Genomic DNA, 8,399 nt, shown 5'->3' with positions numbered 1-8,399 from the left:
CAACAGCATCACAAAACTATAGTATTTCTGCAGTGAGGCACCATTGCATGCCAAGAAACATCACTCCAGAAACAGCATTACACGGAGAATCTGAAATTGTCTCTGCTGGAATGATGACAAAGAATGAATAGTTTCTCTCACTGACATTTTCAGCACCTTACAGTGATCTCCAGTACAGGCTAACAATGGAGCCTGCAGCTAGTATGGACCTCTACCATATAAGCTGTGGACTAGAAACACTGACCAGAGGCAAGGTTTTGAATAACAAACAAGCCACAGAGTATAAGCATGCACAGGTTCTGTCTACGCATATGCATAGTTCAGGCTGCTGGTGCAGTGGGGATACATCAGCTGGAATGACAACAAGTAATTAACGGTCTGTCCAGCCACTCTGCTAATCTAATCGCTCAGCACTGCTAATCAAATCACTCCAGCTACTGGAGTGGTGTTTCCTGAATGCCAATTCTCCCTAAAGCTAAGCTAACCACAGGTGAAGTCATTCGGGTGTATTTAGTTAAACTAATGATTGCAAATGAAGATGAGCTTTGGGAATGCCAAGTCCTCAATTCCTGCTTTCTTGCACCCACAAAGCATCATCTCAGGAAAGTGAATGGAGTTGTTTTAAATTAGGTTGGGATAGAAGGAAGAGGAGGATTCAAATGTATTATCTAACTATCTGAGTACCCTGCTCTGATACCTTGCCATGGAGAAACTCTGGAGCATGGAGTAAGCCCAGAAATGCAAGTGATGTTTGTGACTCTGATGTGTAGATGTCCCAGCATCAATTCAGCTGTCTAAACACAAATGTCTGGTGCTCTTTGAGATTCTTTCAGTGACATTTCTGACGGTCCTTGCGGTGGACTTTTCCATCACAGTTGTCTTCCTACTGAGCAGCAGGAGGTGTGTGACTATCCTCTAGGGCCCTGGGGTGGAGGCCACACCCAGCAGTTGTGTACTTACCGTTTGTTGTCCCAGCTGCACGGAAATGCTTGACAGGAATAACAGAGAGCTGGGAACAGCTCAGCCCTTTCTTCCTCAACCTCATGTGGAAGGTGCTGCGGGCCTTCAGCCCGCACTCCACCTGGAGCACACTGCAGAGGAGCTGAAGGCCACACACATCTCCAGAGTGCATTTGGTGTGGAGCAGTGCATTCCACGAGGTCATGCACCAGCAAGATCCACTGGAGGTCACAGTGCACAGGGGCACAGTTCTGACCTGTGCTCAACCCTGGTGAATATGCTCTGAGCACAGGTATGCAGACCAGGAACAAACTACAGTCATGAGGATGCTCTTGGTTCAACTCATGCATTTGAGGGAATTGTAGCCTGACCTGGAGTTACTGCTGTGACTTTTGATGGCAGTAAGCAACCATGCTCTGAGTCTAATGGCTTTCACTGCACTATTTGTCCAAGATAACAGGCAAAAGCCACCTTTACCTTTATGTCTTACAGGTGTCTTACAGGTGAGAAATCTGTGTTTTCTCCTAAGATTGCTACTGCAAGTTATTTTTAAGAAAGTAAATTGTAATGACTTCGTTATTTTTAACACACATGAAGAAAGCAAAGCACAATCTTTTAGTTATGCTTTTATTTTTCCACTTTATTGCCTTTTTTTCTGGTTTGAACACATCTGTTTTGCAAGCCTATAGCAGCAGAAATCTGAGTTATGTGACAGAGCTACAGATTTCACATATGACTTTTTCACCCTTTTCCCAAATAAGAGTGAAAAGATTTTGTAAAACAAAACAGCCCTGTAAGGGGTTTAATGTTTCTTTTTCCTCTCTACTGCTCCAAAAGATCTTTTCAAAGAGTTTGCTTTTAATTGAGCCTGGAAACCTTCCACTTTTAATGAGAACTTACTGACACCTAATCGCCATCTGCCTCCTTCAGTTTCTCTTATAAGACTGCTTCATTTTTCCTTTGTGCTCTGAACTACTCTGTAACTGCTGCAGTTTGTACTCCAAGTGAATTCTTAAGTCTTCATGATATAAGTTTAAGTATTTTATTCAGTATTTCACCTCTGCCTATTCCAGAACTACCCTAAAAAGCTTTTAGAGCTAAATACTCATTAGCTGCAGAATGTAGATGCCAGATTTCTTCAACAACATGGGTGATGCTTGCCAGTGTACCTGTTTTACAAGTGTCCTTTCTTATCTGATAACACTGTATCAGACAGGCAAAGCACTACACAGCAATATGGTGTGAGAGAAGTACCCCAAATCGCACCATCGAGGAAATACATAGTATCTTCCACAAAATTAAGTGTACCCTTTCGTTGCACAAGCCCTTGCCTTTAATAAGGCCTCCAAAAGAGCTATCAATACTGCTTTGTGGTGACCTTCTGCCCCGTGGTGAGTTCACCCCGTGTCAGAAGCAAGGAATCTTTCACTGACTGAAGGCTGAATAGGTCTTTCAAAAATGTTTGGCAAACCTCATGCTAACATGCCTTTACTGTTATGCCATAAAAGGCTTTATAGAAAGTCTCTAGTGAAGACTTTCCTGCTTTCTGACAGTTAGTTTCTTTCAAAATTCACTGACATTTTCAAGTTCTCTGGTTTGCCTGAAAGTAAGCTTCCAGTTGTGCCCCTGCATCATGCTTTTCTTTCTTAAGAAGAAGTTCAAATCCCAAGACGGTGAATTGTAATCCTTGGTCAGATGTTGGTTCTCTGAGATTTTCTTCCTGGCTGAAAACAGCAGAAAGAAAAGTCAGCTATAGCAGCAGGTACAACTTGTGACAATCGTTCTACTTCTGGTCATTTCCTACCAGGAGCAGAGCAGAGCAGCAGTTTTAAGTGGTGCATCAGCTCGTGGGCCCATCCTGCTAACTGTGCTTTGAAGCTTCTAAGGCAGGACAGAAGGGAGATATATTGGTCACTGTTGTCTTCTGAGGAACTCTGTGAGTAATTAAATATTTCATATTAATTCAAACTAGACCATCCAATACACACTCCAGTGTCAGGTTTTTCTTCTGAAAATGAGTTGAGGTTTACCATGAGCCAACTGTACATATTTTGTGTATCAATTTAACGGAATGACAAAATAGTGAGTAACTTACACTGCACAACTGCATTTTGGGCAAATCCATTTGCAATCTCAAATTAAGGTATTTAGTGTTTTTAGACCATCTTGTTGCCAGAAAGCCACTTAACTTCTGTGGAATCAGATGTAATAAAGACTCTCTTTCAAATAATTGCACTAACAATGCCAGTACTGTCAACAATTACCTGTCATTGTCCAGACACCCAGTGAAAATAAAGATGGGTGAAACATCCATCCTGTATTCAGTTTCTGATGGGCTTTTTATGTCAGTGAAGATCTGAATTTATGCCTGTAAATTCAAGTTATCTCACTGACCATTAGGCATTTTATATCTCTGCTCATTTGAATCCCTCTGTTGTTCACAGAAGAAAATAATCTGTATGCTGTTTGCATCTATGGCTTGAGGGGTAGTTTCTCTGTTTTTATGTACACAAGTCTTTCAAAAGCAATATCCTCTCTCTTGGTTTTATTAAGTGTTCTTGCCTCAAATATAGTGCCCTTATATTATCCCAAAGGGCTTAAGTAAGCAGAGCTCTGACTTCATAGTCTGAGGCATCAGGAATCAGAGCTGCAGTAGCACAAAATGAAATATGGTAGGTGTTGTGCTACTTATGATCCAGGATTTCAATGTTTCTGTGGGTTTCTGCAGGGTCTGCCCAGGGAGGGCTTTAAATTCTCTGGTGTGGTGCTGGTCTACACCTCAAGAAGCCATAAGGATAAAGTTTCTTTCACAAAATGCAAGAAATAAGCCTATGAAAAACCGTATTCCTGTCATTTTTCTGACAGTTGTAAACTTTGATATCCGGAAACTATTTGTTTGTAATGTCAAAATTAGATTCTTGTCCTGCTGGGAAAATTACATTCCTAAGAAAAGATGACTCTCTCCATTGAAAGTGTCATCTGGCAAAATTCAGCTTGTGGCCTGCTGAGTTGGTGTAAGATAAGGTGATTGGTGCCTCTACTGCTTGTTCTTCTGTATTCCTTATGAGTAAAGTAATAAAATAAAATAAAATAAAATAAAATAAAATAAAATAAAATAATTTAGCATCCAAGCAATACTGGATTTTGGGCAAATTAATGAAAAACATGGACATAATTTCTGAGAAGCATTCAAATAATTGCCCCAAAAGGCTGTGCAATTAGTTAAATTTAAAATCTTGTCTGTGAACAAAGAGGAAACACACCTTTTATATAAATTCAGGAATTTATGTTTTGACAATAGAATCATTAATAGAGTCATCCGAGACTCACTATCAACCTAGATTTAAGTATTGCAGAAAAAGAAAGAAGGACTACTGAAAAATTAATATTTTACACAGAAAAGAAGTGTCAATAGTAATAATAATAATAATGATGATGATAAAAATTTAATACCGTTTAAATTGTAATATACACATTTTCCAGTTCCTACCCCTTTTCCTGGGATTATGCTCACCTTTCACTGCCTCTCAGACCTTTAGGTTATGTCTGGTGCTTGTGGGAGTGTTACGGTGAAGTATCAGCATCTGGAGTCCTTCATTAACAATTTTATATCTTGATGTTACTCATTCAATCTGAAATATATTTTTGTCCCATAGAGTTTCACAAATATCCCTCCTAGCCCTAATAACTCTACAGACCCGAACCCTCTTGGTCCCAGAGGCCTCATCTGGTGCTTTGTGACTTTGTTGTCATTTCAGATCATATTTTGTCACTCACAGGATTCAATTTCTCCTGAAACATGACACAATTTTCTGTGATTGACCATATTTTGCTGTTAATGATTGTTGAAGTGACTTCTGTCAGGTGGGATCAGATTATGCTAAATTTTACTTCTGTGCACAAGTACTTCAGCAGGATTTCCTTCATCTGTGACTTTCATAATAAATGACTGGGCTCTGCACTGCATTAACATCTCGTAGTAATGAAACACAGTTCCTAATATGTATCTGTGTGTTTATTGTGCTAGTCCTGGACTTGTGTGCTTTTCTGGTAGAGAGTTCAGCAGGTACACAAATCATACCCATAGTCACATCTACACACAAACAACTACTCTCAGAAATTTCATCTTCCGGTAACAAACTACGCAGGAGCTGGGCAAGTCTTAAACATTGCAAGTAAACAGTTTTATGTTACAGGAAGAAAATAATCTGCGTCCAGTGTTAATTAAATAGACTTCTTGTCTGCCTGATGACACAACAGAAACACTGGCATGGTGGTGTGTCTTCATTGCATTTGATGTGGCTTCTGTCCAAGTGCCAAACATTACCCGTGTACCCAAACAAAAGTCAGTACCGGGTTTTTTTGCAGTGTTCCCATCAAACGTTCTTCACAAGAATGCGAACTCATATAAAGATGATTTTCTGAGATGCCAGCAGCACTCTGGTTCCTGCTGTGCCTCTGCCCTTCCCATAGCTTGGGGGTTGTGTCTGCAGTATTGAGATTTTCTCTTGGTCATACTGTAAGCCATGTTTGTACTGCTCCTACAGTTCAAACAGTGTGAGCTGTGCATCAGCTTGGTCTGGATGGCAAGGACTATACCCTTCTTTAATGTCAGGTCTTTTTCAAGGAGTATAAGTTCTCTGAAGCAAGGTTTAGATTATGTTCTTCTACAAGCAGATCTTTCACTGTTTCACCTGCTACATTTGCAAGCTCACCTGTGACCACACTTGCCAAAAAGTAGCAATGCATGAAGCAGCAGGTTCTCTAACACTACCAGTGCTGTGTCACATTTATCATGAACAAAAGGACTTGAAGCCTTTTTCCTGCATTCTGGTTTAATGCATAAAACAGAATGGTCATTTTCCTTTGATGAAAGGTTAATGTTATGTATTATAACCAACTATTTTTCAAATGTTCGTGAATTCAAGGATTTCTCAGACTTCAGAGAAATAGGGCATATTGATTTAAAATTTGCACTGATGTTCTTTTTGCTGAATCATTGGACATCTTGACTAAAGGTAAATTCAGGTTTTACAGTGCTTCTTTTTAGTGCATAAAAGTACTGATGTAACATGGTCACAGCAATTACATGACAGAAAGAGTCTAACAATAAGCACAGAGACAGAGCAGTCCTTTGCTCCCTGCCCCGGGGTGCCTGATCAATGTCCTCCTCAGCAGGGTAACACCAACTGCATCTTTTTTTTCTAGATGAGTGTTTTTGCTAGATGAGTGTTTTCCACCACATGGAACTGGGGCTACTGGGCTATCCTCTCTTTGTAGATTATGTGATTTATGTGTCTGATGGCAACCAGTAGAAGGCTATAGTAAAACATGAAGTCACATAGGCTTTGATCCTCCTGCAAAAGGATACTTGGCTCTCTACAAGAAGCTGGATGAGCCTAGACAACTTTTGCTTCCATCCTTTGATCTGAAGGATGCTGCTTGTTAGAGAAGGCAGCTTACCCTAATCACAGAAGGGCTCTCACTTGCTATTCTTTCACATTCACACTCTTCCTCCAGAAAGGAGGAGAGGATGGAAATACTGGGGGTGTAGAACCACAAAGTGCTTACTGGGCTGCAGTATCTGTGGGAGTTATTTGCCACTAGGGGTGATGGAGCATCTTTTCATCTTCCTCCCTGGATAATGAGGGAGAAGTGGAAAGGGGAATTTCATTGAGCAATTATACAGGTGGGTGCAGACAGTGCTTACTCATTCCTTAGCAGAGAAATGACAAAGGTCAAGAAATGCAGAATTTCAGAGCAGGTGTGGTTGACTGGACAAGATGGGTTGGGGAACAGGAAAATAGAAAACTCTTATTTGACCTCTGCCAACTCTTTTTGCTAATGCCTATATTTACATTTACTGCTGGATTGTTGCCAGTCCCTCGCTGAGTTGTCATTGAGGAGCTCTATGACATCACTCTGCATCAATATATGGTATTTTTAGTATGTTTGGCTATAATTCACTTTCTCAGCTATACATCAAAAATCTAAGCCTGTTGACCTTATCAAGAAATAACAGAGTTGTCTTTTTTGTTTTGTTTTTCAGAGACAACCATCTGTCTATCGCAAGTTTATTCAGAGCTCCCACAGGAAATGTATTTTTAACTATTTCAATTATAGTTGTATCAATTGTTTTGCAATTGTTACCTTGTAGCTCTTCCCTGCTGTATCAACATCTCCTTTTCTAGTCCCTTTTTAGAGAGATCGTGATCTTGTTCATCTGTGACCCAGATGAAGAACTTTCAATGTATTATTTGCTGAGGAGCAAAACTAAGAGTTTGGGAAGCTATATTTTCAAGTGGTGCTTCTACCTACTGCTGTCTAAATATCCTTTTCAAGTAAAAGATATAAACACAATTCTTCCCCAGCAAACTCTCTCCTTTGTTGTAACTCAGTGAAAAGCATTTGTTGTATATTCGTGGTTGCTATGAATCTATATAATCAATTCTCATTTTCTTTGAATATTTAAGTTAGGAAAATAAAATGTAAATGAATTAAAGATAAGTCAGATAAAATGACCTGTTGCTGCTGGCCCTGATTCCACATAATAAATCATTCTCAGTTAGGTAAGTAATCTGAGGATTTTATTTCATGGACATCACTTTTTATGTCTATATTCCTTTGTGTCCAACACAGTGTTTTCCACAAATGCTTAATAACTTCCTTTAATATCATATAATTGCACTCCAAAGTCACATGAGATTGTCTTCTGTCTCAACCTCAGCAAATACTACGTTTTCCAACCAAGACCATATAAACATGAAGACCGAAAGTCATCTGACACAATCTAACATCTAATTTCCATTTGTCTTTCACTCAAGGCAAGGCATACACTATTTTATTCAAGATAACACAGTTTTCAGGAAGGCTAATACCTCTTTCTGGAACTCTGAATAAAAATTACATTGGGAATACTCCATGGCAACATTTGTAATGAGAAGTGAATTTTTGGAGTAGAAATAATTTTAATTACATTTGGTTTTCTCTAGAGACTCAGATTGTCCTGTCTTTGAAATAATCTAATATATTTTGCACCATAGGGCTCTGAATATATTTTACTATGTTATTAAGACCATTATTTAGTTTAATACTGCAGTAACTATGAGCTGGATTTGGCCATTTCCTGCAGAAGCTAATAAGATATAGAACCAGGCAAATATTGCAAAGTTGCCTTCATAGAGTTCTCTGTAAATCTCCCCCTTTAGGCTTTTGGATTTACATGAATATAGGATTGGCAGAGCATATGACCTTCTGCTGATAAAAAGAATGTAAGATTCAGAAAAACTCTATGCTCCTGAATTCTCCAGCAAAAATCTGCATGGACTCTTACAGAAACAGAAGTTCACTTCCTTCTGCTGTGGGTAGAAGATGACCTATTCTATAGAATAGATGTTTGTAAAACCCAAGCATTCATTTACTGGAATAAATATTTAGAAG

General features: G+C 39.2%; 2 long non-coding RNA genes across 2 annotated transcripts; one reads left to right on the top strand and one right to left on the bottom strand.

Annotated features, from left to right (window-relative positions):
* The first annotated feature begins 2,661 nt into the window (after positions 1-2,661).
* Positions 2,662-7,466, top strand: LOC135409981 (uncharacterized). Its single transcript, XR_010428459.1, has 2 exons — positions 2,662-2,895; positions 7,009-7,466. It is a non-coding gene; the product is annotated as an uncharacterized LOC135409981 (long non-coding RNA).
* LOC135409986 (uncharacterized) lies at positions 3,500-6,839 on the bottom strand. The gene is made up of 3 exons (XR_010428460.1): positions 6,670-6,839; positions 4,474-4,751; positions 3,500-4,019 (listed from the first exon to the last, which is right to left on the bottom strand). It is a non-coding gene; the product is annotated as an uncharacterized LOC135409986 (long non-coding RNA).
* Positions 7,467-8,399: the final 933 nt, after the last annotated feature.

The sequence above is a fragment of the Pseudopipra pipra genome, chromosome 1 (genome assembly GCF_036250125.1).
Source record: "Pseudopipra pipra isolate bDixPip1 chromosome 1, bDixPip1.hap1, whole genome shotgun sequence".
NCBI lineage: Eukaryota > Metazoa > Chordata > Aves > Passeriformes > Pipridae > Pseudopipra > Pseudopipra pipra.
Note: the sequence above shows the minus strand (reverse complement) of the source record. Positions and strands in the feature narration are given on the sequence as shown.